Here is a 16,929-nt window from a genome sequence, read left to right on the forward strand (position 1 = left end):
ATTTTAATGGTAGGTTTATTTGAACAGTGAGAGACAGAATAACAACAACAAAAAATCCAGAAAAACACGTCAAAAATTTTATAAATTGATTTCTGGCTCCCAGGTGTCTTTTATACAGTGTGATGTCACGAGAGGCTGTGTCCTGGAGGGACGTTACATCCCCCTGAGGTGGCTGCAAACCCAGACAGCTATGGCTCCATCTGCTGGTATGGTCGGGAACTCCACCCCTCTATGGCCAATCTTCCCACGCAGCTGAAACAAATGAGGAGCTGATGAGCTGAAGGTTTGGGAAGGGAAGAGACACACTGAGGGAGTGTGTGGGGGGTGAGGAGACACAGTCTCCAACCTGGGCTCTCTGGAGGACAAGAGTGCTGCACGTCCACTTCCATGAGGAATATAAGGATTTGGAGATACTTACCTTTGGGAAATACTCACCTTTGGATATATGCACCTGTGGAAATACGTGAGAGACATTTGGAAGGACTTTTTGCTGGGTTGGCCACTAGCTGCAACGTGGACTACAGTAAGGCTGGGGAAAAGTTATCTGAGCGAGTGAGAATCATGATTTTGGATGTGGAAGAGACATCCCTGAACTGTTAACCCTTAAAGAGCCACAAGAGAACAGAATTTTGTTATATTTTCGTTAATTTCCCAAGACCTATAATAAAATCCTTGTTTTGTTTGAACCTTGTCTCCTTGCACTACTTGAGCAATCCCGCTGAAAGCTGTGTAGCCTCTCGTGACGTCACAGATGGTGGAGAATACGGGCACGCTCAAGCGTTAATAGTGCATGTCAGAGGAGGATACCGAAGGTTTGATCACCCAGTTTTCCAAGTTGGCCGTAGGCTCCCCGCCGACTGAAATGGAGGACATATTGAAAGCCCTTGTTGCTGGCCAGCAAGCCCAGATGCAAGCAAACGTGGCTCTCTTGGAGGAGCAAAAGAAAGCCAACCTTCTGAAGGCAGAGGAATTGCAGTTGCAGAGACAGAGGGTTGTCCAAAATACCCGCCCAATAAAGGCAAGTGACTTTATATCTAAGATGGGAGCTACCGATGACATTGAGGCATACCTGCATGCATTTGAGGCCACGGCTACTAGGGAAGCCTGGCCCAAGCAACAGTGGGTTGGTCTGTTAGCCCCCTTTCTAACCGGGAATCGCTGAATGCTGTCCGGGACCTGGGCCCTGACCAGGTTACTGACTATGATGCCCTGAAGTCTGAGATCCTCAGCAGATATGGACTCACAAAGTTTGGTATGGCCCAGCGCTTTCACGGCTGGACCTTCCAACCAGACCAACCTCCTCGGGCGCAGATGCATGAACTTGTCCGAATCGCAAGGAAATGGCTGGATCCGCAGAGGAATGCAGCAGCGGCGGTGGTGGAGGCCGTTGTGGTGGATCGTTACCTACGCGCCCCTGCCTTATGAGGCAAAACGGTTCATCAGTCAACAGGCCTTGACCACGGCTGATCTGACCGTGGAAGCTGTGGAAAAGTACCAGGCCACAGCGGAGATGCTGAATGCTTCCCGAAAAGACCCCAGGAGTGCGGCCCCACCGCAAATGGGAAGAACCCGTCCAAAGGACCCCAAGGTCTCGAACCCAGCCACGTCAGGACTTATCCCGGCTCCAGCGGGAGCCAGAAACCAGGCGGGTCCAAGAAGAGTACACCAGGAGGGGGAAACTCGACAGTGTTACCGGTGTGGGGAGATGGGACATATCTCCTGGCAGTGTGGGAAACCAGCCGATGAACCTATGCCCACTGCGGAGTCCTCCAGCTCAGCACCCACACACCGTTTTGCCTCGCTCTTGGGAGTCGTAGATGGCGGCCCAGATCGACCCCCCACCTGCCCGGTAACTGTGAATCACCATGATGTGGAGGCCTTACTGGATTCTGGTAGCCGGGCCACCCTGGTGCGTAAGGATTTGGTGCGCCCAACGTGTCTGACCCCGGGGAAAGTCCTCCCAGTTTCCTGTGTCCATGGGGACACCAGAGAATACCCCATTACTGAACTTACAATGACCAGCACACGGGGAACCATACACACGACGGCGGGGGTGGTTGATTCCCTCCCCGTCCCTGTCCTAATTGGACGAGACTGCCCAGCCTTTTACCCACTCTGGAGAGAGTCTCAGGAGAGGATAACCCGAGTACCTCGGAAACGGAGAGGCAAGACTCATCCTGGGAAGGCTCCGGTGCAATCCTCCGAGTTACTCACTCCCGCCCGGGCTCTGATAGGGATGGCAGGTGCCCAGACCGACACCGAGACTGGTCCGGATACGGGAGAAGAGAACGCAGCCCAGGAAAGTGCTCCGTTCTCCAGTGAAGAAGACGTCCCAGGCACCCAAGAGCTTCCCCCTCTCACAGGCCAGTATGGTACGGCTCAATTACAAGATCCTACTCTTGCAAATGCCTTAAGAAATGTGCAGGTATTAGAAGGTGTAGTGTTAGGTGATAAGACAAACCCTACTTACCCCCATTTCGCAGTAAACCGGGGGTTAGTATATCAGATAGTCAAGAAAAATGATGAAGTGCATGAACAGCTCCTCGTGCCACAGCCCTATCGGGCCACAGTACTCAACCTAGCACACACACACCCGCTAGGGGCCCACTTGGGGGTAGAGAAGACTAAGGAAAGAATCATGCAACGTTTCTTTTGGCCAGGAGTACACAAAGAGATAGAGAACTACTGCCGTAGTTGCCCTGAGTGTCAGCAGGTTGCGCCAAAGCCCACATATAGAAACCCGCTCATTCCCTTGCCCATTATCGAAACTCCTTTTGAGAGGATTGGATTAGACATAGTCGGGCCCTTACCGAAAAGTTCCAGGGGACATCAATACATTCTGGTCATTCTGGACTATGCATCCCGGTACCCGGAGGCCATTCCGCTGAGGAAGGCTACATCCAGACAAATCGCCAAGGAGTTGTTCCGTCTCTCAACTAGTCTGGGAATCCCAAAAGAGATATTGACGGACCAAGGGACTCCATTCATGTCCAGAGTGATGAAAGAACTCTGTGCTTTACTGAAAATCAAACAGCTGAGAACCTCGGTCTACCACCCCCCAGACAGATGGCCTAGTCGAACGTTTTAACAAAACACTAAAATCCATGCTGCGGAAAGCGGTAGGGGAAGATGGGCGCAACTGGGATCAGCTGTTACCCTACATATTATTTGCGGTGCGAGAGGTACCTCAGTCTTCTACTGGTTTTTCACCCTTTGAGCTCTTGCTTTCCTACAGACCCAGAGGACTGCTCGACATCGCCAAGGAGGCCTGGGAGGAGCAGCCATGCCAACAGCGGACACTGATCGACCATGTCGGGGCTATGAGGGAGAGAATGAAGGCCATCTATCCCATGATGCGGGAACACCTGGAGGCCAGTCAGCGGCAACAGCAAGCCTCCTACAACAGATCTGCTCAACCCAGGGAGTTTAAGCCGGGGACAGAGTGCTGGTCCTGGTGCCAACCGTTGAGTGTAAATTCCTGGCAACCTGGCAAGGACCATATGAGGTCATTGAACGCATGGGAGAAGTAAACTACAAGGTGAGGCAACCAGATAAAAGGAAAACTGAGCAGATTTATCATGTTAACCTTTTAAAGAAGTGGCACGCCAGAGAGGCGCTGTTCAGCTGTCTACCCCCACAGAGACCAAGGAACCGGCACGAGAAGAGGTTCAGCTGGGTCCAAATCTGTCCCCACATCAACGACAGATGGCCCTGGAACTCGTGGAGCAGAACCAGGATGTCTTCTCCTCCCTTCCCGGTCACACAGAGGTGGTCCAACATGAGATCCGCACCATGCCTGGCCGAACGGTAAACCAGCGCCCGTACCGCGTGCCAGAGGCTCGTAAAGTGGTTATACAGAAGGAGGTAAGGAAGATGCGGGAGTTGGGAGTAATCGAAGAGTCCCACAGTGCCTGGGCAAGTCCCATCGTACTAGTTCCCAAGCCAGACGGTTCAGTACGATTTTGTAATGACTATCGAAAGTTGAATGAAGTGTCTGAATTTGATGCATACCCAATGCCTCGTGTCGATGATTTAATAGACTCCTTGGGGCATGCTCGTTTCCTAACCACTCTTGATCTCACAAAAGGCTACTGGCAGGTGCCCCTGACCCCGGCGTCTAAGGAGAAGACAGCCTTTGCCACCCCGGGAGGGGCTCTACCAGTATACCCGACTTCCGTTTGGTCTCCACGGGGCACCTGCCACGTTCCAACACCTGATGGATCGAGTCCTTGCGCCCCCACAAGAGGTACGCAGCGGCTTATTTGGATGATGTTGTTATACAAAGTCCGGATTGGGCCAGCCACATACCCCGGGTACAAGCGGTGCTGGATTCGCTCAGGGAAGCAGGGCTCACGGCAAACCCGAAGAAGTGCAAGCTGGCCTTCAGTGAGACAAACTACCTGGGGTACACCATTGGGCGGGGGTTGGTCAAACCACAGGAAGCCAAACTGCGGGCCATACAGGACTGGCCGCAGCCCATCACCAAGAAGCAAGTAAGGTCATTTTTGGGCCTCGCTGGCTACTATAGACGCTTTATTGCAGATTTTGCTACCATAGCTGCACCGTTGACGGAGCTGACGACCAAACGCCACTCACGAATGGTGAAGTGGAACCCTGCGGCGGAGGCGGCTTTCCTCAACCTGAAGCGAGCACTCTGCTCCAGTCCGATCCTGGTAGCACCAGACTTCAAGAAGGAATTCATTGTCCAAGCGGATGCTTCGGAGGTGGGTCTGGGTGCTGTCCTCACCCAGGCACATGACGGTGAAGAACATCCCATTCTCTACCTAAGCAGAAAGTTACTTCCAAGAGAGAAGAACTATTCAACGGTGGAGAAAGAATGTCTGGCTGTAGTCTGGGCCCTGGAGTCCCTTCGGTTCTATCTCCTGGGCCGACGTTTCATGGTGGTATCTGATCACGCCCCTCTGCAGTGGATGGCCAAGAACAAGGAATCAAACAGTAGAGTAACCAGATGGTTTTGAGCTTGCAACCGTTTAACTTTTCTGTTGTCCACAGGGCTGGCAAGCACCACGGCAATGCGGACGCCCTCTCCCGGCGTGATGCCTTCTTCGCTGCCTTTACCCCGACGAGGACGTCGGTCCCGAGGAGGGGGGATGTGTGATGTCACGAGAGGCTGTGTCCTGGAGGGACGTTACATCCCCCTGAGGTGGCTGCAAACCCAGACAGCTATGGCTCCATCTGCTGGTATGGTCGGGAACTCCACCCCTCTATGGCCAATCTTCCCACGCAGCTGAAACAAATGAGGAGCTGATGAGCTGAAGGTTTGGGAAGGGAAGAGACACACTGAGGGAGTGTGTGGGGGTGAGGAGACACAGTCTCCAACCTGGGCTCTCTGGAGGACAAGAGTGCTGCACGTCCACTTCCATGAGGAATATAAGGATTTGGAGATACTTACCTTTGGGAAATACTCACCTTTGGATATATGCACCTGTGGAAATACGCGAGAGACATTTGGAAGGACTTTTTGCTGGGTTGGCCACTAGCTGCAACGTGGACTACAGTAAGGCTGGGGAAAAGTTATCTGAGCGAGTGAGAATCATGATTTTGGATGTGGAAGAGACATCCCTGAACTGTTAACCCTTAAAGAGCCACAAGAGAACAGAATTTTGTTATATTTTCGTTAATTTCCCAAGACCTATAATAAAATCCTTGTTTTGTTTGAACCTTGTCTCCTTGCACTACTTGAGCAATCCCGCTGAAAGCTGTGTAGCCTCTCGTGACGTCACAACAGGTAACGAGCTGAGATTAGGAGCACACTCTTAAAAGGAGTGCTCCTAATCTCAGCTTGTTACCTGTATAAAAGACACCTGTCCACAGAAGCAATCAATCAATCAGATTCCAAACTCTCCACCATGGCCAAGACCAAAGAGCTCTCCAAGGATGTCAGGGACAAGATTGTAAACCTACACAAGGCTGGAATGGGCTACAAGACCATCGCCAAGCAGCTTGGTGAGAAGGTGACAACAGTTGGTGCGATTATTCACAAATGGAAGAAACACAAAATAACTGTCAATCTCCCTCGGCCTGGGGCTCCATGCAAGTTCTCACCTCGTGGAGTTGCAATGATCATGAGAACGGTGAGGAATCAGCCCAGAACTACACAGGAGTATCTTGTCAATGATCTCAAGGCAGCTGGGACCATAGTCACCAAGAAAACAATTGGTAACACACTACGCCGTGAAGGACTGAAATCCTGCAGCGCCCGCAAGGTCCCCCTGCTCAAGAAAGCACATATACATGCCCGTCTGAAGTTTGCCAATGAACACCTGAATGATTCAGAGGAGAACTGGGTGAAAGTGTTGTGGTCAGATGAGACCAAAATCGAGCTCTTTGGCATCAACTCAACTCGCCGTGTTTGGAGGAGGAGGAATGCTGCCTATGACCCCAAGAACACCATCCCCACCGTTAAACATGGAGGTGGAAACATTATGCTTTGGGGGTGTTTTTCTGCTAAGGGGACAAGACAACTTCACCGCATCAAAGGGACGATGGACGGGGCCATGTACTGTCAAATCTTGGGTGAGAACCTCCTTCCCTCAGCCAGGGCATTGAAAATGGGTCGTGGATGGGTATTCCAGCATGACAATGACCCAAAACACACGGCCAGGGCAACAAAGGAGTGGCTCAAGAAGAAGCACATTAAGGTCCTGGAGTGGCCTAGCCAGTCTCCAGACCTTAATCCCATAGAACATCTGTGGAGGGAGCTGAAGGTTCGAGTTGCCAAACGTCAGCCTCGAAACCTTAATGACTTGGAGAAGATCTGCAAAGAGGAGTGGGACAAAATCCCTCCTGAGATGTGCGCAAACCTGGTGGCCAACTACAAGAAACGTCTGACCTCTGTGATTGCCAACAAGGGTTTTGCCACCAAGTACTAAGTCATGTTTTGCAGAGGGGTCAAATAGTTATTTCCCTCATTAAAATGCAAATCAATTTATAACATTTTTGACATGCGTTTTTCTGGATTATTTTGTTGTTATTCTGTCTCTCACTGTTCAAATAAACCTACCATTAAAATTATAGACTGATCATTTCTTTGTCAGTGGGCAAACGTACAAAATCAGCAGGGGATCAAATACTTTTTTCCCTCACTGCATTCCACGTTGATTCCACCTAATTTCAAAGCAAACCCACTGGGCACCCACCGAGCACACACTGGTTGAATCAACGTTCTTCAACGTTGAACAACGTTGATTCAACCAGTGTGTGCCCAGTGGGTTTGCTTTTAGGGGTGGTTTGCTATGCTTCTGATATATCCCAATACTTGATTTCTTCTTCTTCTTCTTCTTCTTCTTCTTCTTCTTCTTCTTCTTCTTCTTCTTCTTCTTCTTCTTCTTCTTCTTCTTCTTCTTCTTCTTTTAATCCATCTAAAAAACTAAAGTATTCTTCTGAATACTTCGCTAGCTAGGTTTCCACCCAATTGGCGACAGATTTTTATGCGAATATTCAAACATCCGCATAAAGAAAATATGCGCATTTTCCCACCAGTGGCGTGTTTCCACCAAACAGACTAGTTGCAGATAACAATCAGTGCGTGATGACCTACTGCATAATACATTTTATTTTTCACCTAAGTTTTCATGTACCGAATAAAAATCTAAAGTTCAACGTGTGTGATGGGTGATTTGAAGGAGTCTGGCGCAGGAGGGTAAATCACAGAATAACAGGATTTATTCCGGAATACAGAGTACGCAGTAAAGCATCAAAACAGTCCAGTGTGCAAAACAGGCGCACTGGAACAAACAAGGCACACAGGGAAAATAACCCAGCGATACAAAATACAAGGAGCTCCACCGAGCTTCACTATCCTCACAAATAACAATCACACACAAAGAGGGTCAGAGGGAACACTTATACAGGTACTGATGAGGGGATATGAAGCAGGTGTGTGTAATAAACAAGACAAAACAAATGGAATGATGAGATGAGGAGCGGCAGTGGCTAGAAGGCCGGTGACGACGAACGCCGAAGCCTGCCCGAACCAGGAGAGGAGGCAGCTTCGGAGGAAGTCGTGACATTTTCAACTCTATGTCACAAAAACTGTTGCGTTGAATGTGCCTACTCCTGTCTTGGCACGTGCTCTCTAGCCAACAGTTTGCAGATACAGTGTGGGTAGGCTAGTCTACATTATGAGATTATTTTGGATAAGAGCGAGAATATTTGTCAAACAGCAGTCAAGCATCAGACACTCGATATTTATTGGAAAGGAGCATCAAGATCACTGTGCACTCAACACCCTGTTATTTCATCTGTAGCCTAATAAACACTGCAATAAACTGCATGGTTTCCGAATCATAGTGGGAGGATCACACACCATATCATCGCATGACTCCCAAGTTTACGTCGATATGATGATTATTATATCAATATTTGCGCATAAAGCCATTTCCACTGCCATTTCTCGTATAATTCATGTTACCGACACAAACAGATCCCACCATGTCGAACAAACAAATGATCTGTCGGCATTTACAAAATTACACCGACACTTCCTGTTTCCATCACAGCTGTCGTGATTTTATTTTTATACAGTATGACTTCACTGTGGATGAAAATGGAGAGAGAATGTCTATTTAAAACCCACTGGTACATCTTCTTTTCCTTTTCCTCTGTTGCATCCTCTGACAATCACAGTGTTGATTTGATTGTAGGGATAATGGACGTGTTTGATTGAGATGTAATTCAGACACTTGATTAATTTAACCTCAAAGGGACAATCAGCCACTGGCAGAAAGATATGATCATGGTGAAATCACACTGTAGGTAAAGGACTGTGTTTTACATGTCTGTGACCTTTCTAAAGGGAGAGAGCAATCGCTGGCCCTGGAGGTTCATGTCATGCTGTGACAGGATGGCACTAACTTAATATTAAAACCCAATTGCCAATGTAGTTTGGGTTATTTTTGTTACGGACCACATACGGAAAAGTACTATATGGCCATATATATCAAAGAACATTACATATATTTGAAAATATATGATCATATATTTTAATAACATACAGTCCAAGTCAAAAGTTTGGACACAGCTACTCATTCAAGGGTTTTTCTTTATTTTTACAATTTTCTACATACATGTACAGTGGGGGAAAAAAGTATTTAGTCAGCCACCAATTGTGCAAGTTCTCCCACTTAAAAAGATGAGAGAGGCCTGTAATTTTCATCATAGGTACACGTCAACTATGACAGACAAAATGAGAATTTCTTTTCCAGAAAATCACATTGTAGGATTTTTTTATGAATTTATTTGCAAAATATGGTGGAAAATAAGTATTTGGTCAATAACAAAATGTTCTCAATACTTTGTTATATACCCTTTGTTGGCAATGACACAGGTCAAACGTTTTCTGTAAGTCTTCACAAGGTTTTCACACTCTGTTGCTGGTATTTTGGCCCATTCCTCCATGCAGATCTCCTCTAGAGCAGTGATGTTTTGGGGCTGTCGCTGGGCAACACAGACTTTCAACTCCCTCCAAAGATTTTCTATGGGGTTGAGATCTGGAGACTGGCTAGGCCACTCCAGGACCTTGAAATGCTTCTTACGAAGCCACTCCTTCGTTGCCCGGGCGGTGTGTTTGGGATCATTGTCATGCTGAAAGACCCAGCCACGTTTCATCTTCAATGCCCTTGCTGATGGAAGGAGGTTTTCACTCAAAATCTCACGATACATGGCCCCATTCATTCTTTCCTTTACACAGATCAGTCGTCCTGGTCCCTTTGCAGAAAAACAGCCCCAAAGCATGATGTTTCCACCCCCATGCTTCACAGTAGGTATGGTGTTCTTTGGATGCAACTCAGCATTCTTTGTCCTCCAAACACGACGAGTTGAGTTTTTACCAAAAAGTTATATTTTGGTTTCATCTGACCATATGACATTCTCCCAATCCTCTTCAGGATTTTTTTTTCTCAATTTGTCTGTCATAGTTGACGTGTACCTATGATGAAAATTACAGGCCTCTCTCATCTTTTTAAGTGGGAGAACTTGCACAATTGGTGGCTGACTAAATACTTTTTTGTAGATAAATCTCACACCCCCATACAAAAAAATAATAACATGGATATGTATTTTCATCATGCAAAATGTACTCAGAACATTTTATTTTTGTTCAATGCATTTATTGCTTTGAAATGTATTCAAGAAAAAAATAAAACAATGGGGTATATATTTAAAAACAATACGTAAATCTCACAGGTAGGGATTAATTATTTTCGAATAGCATTTAGTGTTAGGCTACCTTATGACTACTTTGTTGTTTCTTGTCTCTACTGTAGATGATACTTGCCATTTCATTTGAGATTAGATTGAGATGGCGTAGACCATTGTAGGTTTATAATTGTAGGTTTATAATGTACAAGTTTTGAAAACGCACAGAAACCTATCTAAGTATGATTTTTTTTCCCCGTACACTATAGTTGTGGCTGCTCATAAGGTTATGGAATCACATTGTATTTATAAAACATGTTTTAGATATTGTTGTTGTAATCAATGACTGTATATACTTGTAAACCAGGGATGTAGCTCAGTTGGTAGAGCATGGCGTTGGTTCGATTCCCAGTATGAAAAAAATATATAAAAAAAATAATGAATGCACTCACTAACTGTAAGTCGCTCTGGATAAGAGCGTCTGCTAAATGACTAAAATGTAAAAAATGTAAACCACTTTTATTTTCACCTGAGTTCTCCAAGGATTTCCATTGGGTATTGTTTATGCCTGTTGCCACCAGCAGGGGGCGCGGGAGCACAGTGATTTGCGTCTCACCTCCCCTAATCAACACTCGAAGAAGACGCTTGTGACAACGAACTGTTTCTCCTCCTGTCTCTTTTTTCTTTGTTCCCTTAAACAGTTATGTGGTGTGCACAAGCACATTATCTATAGAAAATGTTAGAGCCGAAATGGTTATCTGAGTGATACACCTTTTATATTGAAATTGTAAAGTTTAACCTGACCCTTTTTTTCAATTTTCGCCTAAAATGACATACCCATATCTAACTGCCTGTAGCTCAAGACATGAAGCAAGGATATGCATATTCTTGACACCATTTGAAAGGAAACACTTTGAAGTTTGTGGAAATGTGAAATTAATGTAGGAGAATATAACACATTAGATCTGGTGAAAGATAATACAAACAAAAAAACATGCGTTTTCTATTAATTTTTTTGTTCCATCATCTTTGAAATGCAAGAGAAAGGCCACAATATAATATTGCAGTTTAGGCGCAAGTTATATTTTGGCCACTAGATGGCAGCAGTGTGCGTGCAAAGTTTCAGATTGATCCAGTGAAGCATTGCAATACTGGACTATTTTGTATCAAGTCTGCCCAAGTGTACCGAATTGGTGAATTGATACATTTTCAAGTACATAACTATAGAGAACATACATTTTGTATTACCATATCATTGTTGTAAGTTTACACACTCCCAGGAATGTCATACATGATGGATCATTAGCTTATACACTAACTTTCACACATCTAGATGGCCGGGCGGGGTGGGTGTGGAGCCAGAGACAGCAAGGGTTCAAACTGTAGAACCCAGTTCCTACATTTGAATATAAAAAATCTATGCTACATTTTATCTCTGGGACCCTCAGGATGACAAATCAGAGCAAGATTACTGAATGTAAGTACATTATTTACCTTCAGAGGAGAATGCATCAAACCAGTTGCCGTGATAAGTTTTTTGTTGTTGTGCACTCTCCTTAAACAATAGCATGGTATTTTTTCACCGTAATAGCTACTGTAAATTGGACAGTGCAGTTAGATTAACAGGAATGTAAGCTTTCTGGCCATATAAGACATGTCTATGTCCTGGAAAGTTTGCTGTTACTTACAACAGTCATGCTAATCACATTAGCGCACGTTAGCTCAACCGTCCCGTCAAGTATACGGGACACCGATCCCGTAGAGGTTAAATGTGCAAATTGATCGAGTGAAAACTAAGCAAGGCTAGCCCATAGAATAGCATAAGAAGAAATGGTGACAGTTAATATTCTGGTTTGAACCTATTGATATATAGCTCCTCTGAGGTAAAATTGTGGGGGTTTTCTACTCCGTTTATATGGTCTAGGCCCTGACATCTCCCCACCCAAGTGTTATATATTACAGAGTTGTATTTTTTGGGGAAAATCTGTATACCCTAACGCTAAGCTAACTGCGCTAACGCTAGCCTGTCAAGCCTATAGAGTTGCTACTAGCTTCGCACATTGTAAATATGGTATTCCTGCACATTGTAAATATGGTATTGCAACTGACCCTGTGTCTAGCTTCTTACTTTGTGGTCCTCTGTAGCTCAATTGGTAGAGCATGGCGCTTGTAACGCCAGGATAGTGGGTTCGATCCCCGGGACCACCCATACGTAAAAATGTATGCGCACATGACTGTAAGTCGCTTTGGATAAAAGCGTCTGCTAAATGGCATATTATTTATTTATTATTTTACTTTCTCATGTTCTTCTTATTTTTTATTTCTCGTGTGTTGTTGTTCTACCTTGTTATTTTTAGTACACGTATTGATTACTGCATTGTTGGGTTCAGAGCATGCAAGAAAGGCATTTCACTGTACTTGAATTACAGAAATATATAATTTACATAAGTATTTACACCCCTGAGTCAATACTTTGTAGAAGCACTTTTGGCGGCGATTACAGCTTTGAGTTGTCCTTGCAGGTTTGTCCTTGCAGGTTTTCTCAAGCTCTGTTAAGTTAGATGGGGAGCGGCGGTGAATAGCAGTTTTTAAGTCTTTCCACAGATTTTCAATGCGATTCAAGTCTGGGCTTTGGCTGGGCCACTCAAGGACTTTCACATTCTTGTTCTGAAGTCATTCCAGTGTTGCTTTGGCTGTATTGCTTGGGGTCATTGTCCTGTTGGAATGAACATATTCGCCCCCAGTCTAAGGTCGTTTGCAATCTGAAGCAGGTTCTCATCAAGGATTTGCATGTATTTGGCTGCATTCATTGTTCCCTCTATCCTTGCCAGTCTCCCAGTCCCTGCCGCTGAAAAGCATCCCCATAGCATGATGCTACTACCACCATGCTTCACGGTAGGGATGGTGTTAGACAAGTGATGAGCTGTGCCTGGTTTTCTCCAGACATAGCGCTTTGCATTCAGGCCAAAGAGTTAAAACATCAGACCACATCATCTTTTGCCTTATGCTCTCATAGTCTTTCAAGTGTAAATTCTCAGGAGTGGCTTCTGTCTAGCCACTTTCCCATAAAGGACAGATTGGTGAAGTGCTGTAGAGATTGTTGTCCTTCTGGCAGGTTCTCCGATCTCGGCCAAGGAACTCTGTAGTTCTGTCAGAGTGGTCATTTGGTTCTTGGTCACCTCCCTGACCAAGGTCCTTCTTGGCCAGTTGCTCAGTTTGGTCGGACGGCCAGCTCTAGGCAGAGTCTGGGTAGTTCCATTTTTTTTCAATTTCCCAATGATGGAGACCACTGTGCTCTTGGAAACTTTCAACACTCTAGAAATGTCTTTATAGCCTTCCCCAGATATATGCCTCATCACAATTTTATCTTGGAGATCTACAGACAGTTCCTTGGACTTCATGGTAGAGTCTGCTCTGACATGCACTGGCAACTGTCCAAACAATTGAATTGGCCACAGGTGGACTCCAATGAAGTTGTAGCGACATCTCAAGGATGATGAAAGGAAATTGGATTCACCTGAGCTCAATTTGGAGTGTCATATCAAAGGGGTGTGAATACTTATGTAAATTAGATATTTAAACATTTCATTTTCAATAAATTAGCAAACATTTCTAAAAACATGTTTTCACTTTGTCATTATGGGGTATAGTGTGTAGATGGGTGAGATTTTTTGTTTATCTAATCCATTTTGAATTCAGACTGTAACACAACAAAATGTGGAGTAAGTCAATGGGTATGAATACTTTCTGAAGGCACTGTAGATCTCAACCTGGATATATAATTTAGGAAAAATTCAAATTGGCCTTGAATCAAGGAGCACTTAGCGTTTCCTAATCAGCACTGTGTGTCTGTAACCTCCACAGATTACCAGGCTAATTATCATCTGAAAGCTTTAATTTGTTTCCCAACAATTCCAGGGCTCTGTGCATACAGAAAAGAAGAGGTTCACTTGAGACTACCGTCTCGTTCACAACTTCCTTCGCTCTCTCTCACTCTTCTCTCTCCCTGTCTCTCCTCTCTCTCCTCTCCTCTCTCACTCTTCTCTCTCCCTGTCTCTCTTCTCTCTCTCTCTTTCTTGCGTTGTTGTGAGTGGAGATTCCCTATGGACCTCTCTATCATACTACCTACGAACCCTCTCCTCTCCTCTCTCTTGTAGTTAATTGATCAGACAAGTGAACTGTAAAATATTCATTTTCTACTTCAACAGCCAGATAAATCTCAGGGGAGGGTTTGGAGGTGGATTCTGGTGGAAATATTGCCACCCGGCACCCGGCGTGGCGAGGTAGGAGGGTAGGGGAAGGTTGATTGTGAACCAGGCAGATAAGAGGGGGGATAGGGTTGTCTTGCTGCCAGACAGCCAGCCCAAATCACTCTATCTCTCTCTTTTTCTACTCAGGCTGGATCTGAGGCTGCAGACAGTGTTCACGGAGGGGTTGGTTTCATGCTGTCATGTTTATGTATAATTTCTTGTTTCTTAGGAACTACTACTTGGGCGCACATATACACATGCTCGCAGGCTTTTCCCTCTGATGACCACAATCATCTACCTGTGACAGGAGTCTTGTACTAAGTATGTTACAGAGCACTACCCAATAATTTTACAATTTTATGTGGCCATAGAAAAAAAGGTTGACGTAAGCTACCATGTAAATACCGCAATGGGGTTTGATTAAATTGGGTCCATTTTCCTGACCTGCTAAACATTCGAATTGTAACAAGTCCTTTTGGGTGTCACGGAAAATGTATGGAGTAAAAAGTACACATTTTTCTTTAAGAATGGAGTAAAAGTAAAAGTAGTCAAAAATATAAATAGTATAGTAAAGTACAGACACCCCAAAAAACAACTTACAGTGGCTTGCGAAAGTATTCAACCCCCTTGCCATTTTTCCTATTTTGTTGCATTACAACCTGGAATTAAAATAGATTTTTTGGGGGTTTGTATCATACACAACATGCCTACCACTTTGAAGATGCAAAATAATTTTTCTTGTGAAAAAAACAAGAAATAAGACAAAAAAACAGAAAATTAGAGTGTGCATAACTATTCATTCTGACCAGTTTCCCAGTCCCTGCCGATAAAAAACATGGTGTTCTCTGGGTGATGAGAGGTGTTGGGTTTGCGCCAGACATAGCGTTTTCCTTGATGGCCAAAATCCTCAATTTTAGTCTCATCTGACCAGAGTACCTTCTTCCATATGTTTGGGGAGTCTTCCACATGCCTTTTGGCTAACACCAAACGTGTTTGCTTATTTTCTTCTTTAAGCAATGGCTTTTTTCTGGCCACTCTTCCGTAAAGCCCAGCTCTCTCCATCCCCCTGCTCTCTCCACCCCCCTGCTCTCTCCAACCCCTGCTCTCTCCACCCCCCTGCTCTCTCCACCCCCCTGCTCTCTCCATTCCCCTGCTATCTCCATCCCCCTGCTCTCTCCACCCTCCTGCTCTCTCCACCCCCCTGCTCTCTCCATCCCCCTGCTCTCTCCACCCCCTGCTCTCTCCTTCCCCCTACTCTCTCCATCCCCCTACTCTCTCCACCCTCCTGCTCTCTCCATCCCCCTACTCTCTCCACCCTCCTGCTCTCTCCACCCCCCTGCTCTCTCCAACCCCTGCTCTCTACACCCCCCTACTCTCTCCATCCCCCTGCTCTCTCCATCCCCCTGCTCTCTCCACCCCCCTGCTCTCTCCATCCCCCTGCTCTCTCCATCCCCTGCTCTCTCCATCCCCCTGCCCTCTCCACCCCTACTCTCTCCATCCCCCTACTCTCTCCATCCTTCTATTCTCTCCACCCCCTACTCTCTCCACCCTCCTGCTCTCTCCACCCCCCTGCTCTCTCCACCCCCTACTCTCTCCATCCCCCTACTCTCTCCATCCCCCCTACTCTCTCCATCCCCCTACTCTCTCCTTCCCCCTGCTCTCGCCATCCCCCTACTCTCTCCACCCCCCTGCTCTCTCCATTCCCCTGCTCTCTCCATCCCCCTGTTCAAGGATACACTTTATACCTCGTGTGTGATGTGTGACAGGGTGTAAATAGAGCATATTTTCCTTTTTATCGATTTCTTTTAATTTAAATGTTTTACCATATTTTCTCCCCAATTGCTAGTTACGACCTTGTCTCAGCACTGCAACTCCTCAATGGCCTCTGGAGAGGAGGAGGTCGAGACATGCGTCCCCCGAAACATGACCCGCCCAGCTGCCTACACACTGCTTAACCCGTAAGTCAGCCGCACCAATCTGTCGGAGGAAACACAGTTCGACTGACGACCAGCGTCAGCTTGCAGGCGCCTGGCCCGCCACAAGGAGTCGCTAGAGCGGAATGCACCAAGGAAAGCCCAATGCCAAACCCTCCCCTAACCCCAGGCTGTAGTGACGCCTCAGCACTGTGATGCAGTGCCTTAGACCACTGCGCCACTTGGGAACCGTAGAGCCTCTTTTCCATATATCAGTTTACAATATTCACACTTGGCATCTCAATAACCATATAACATTCATCTAGAGAGAGAGAGAGAAAGAGAAGGGGTGAGAGAGAGGTAAATGGGGGGAATAGGGGGGGACAGAGACACAGAGGGAGAGAAAGAGAGTAAGAAGATAGAGATGGGGGAACAGAAAGAGAGAAATATATCTACCTACCTACCCTGTGTTCCGCTGGACATGCCTGGCACTAATGGTGTTGTTCTTCTTCCGACACATTGAAGGTTTTATTTGATTTTACGGACTGTCATGAAGTGCTTTGGTAGGCACATCATAGGCTAGCAAAGGAGTGGAGAAGAAAATACCC

The sequence above is a fragment of the Coregonus clupeaformis genome, chromosome 17 (assembly GCF_020615455.1).
Source record: "Coregonus clupeaformis isolate EN_2021a chromosome 17, ASM2061545v1, whole genome shotgun sequence".
In the NCBI taxonomy this organism is placed as follows: domain Eukaryota; kingdom Metazoa; phylum Chordata; class Actinopteri; order Salmoniformes; family Salmonidae; genus Coregonus; species Coregonus clupeaformis.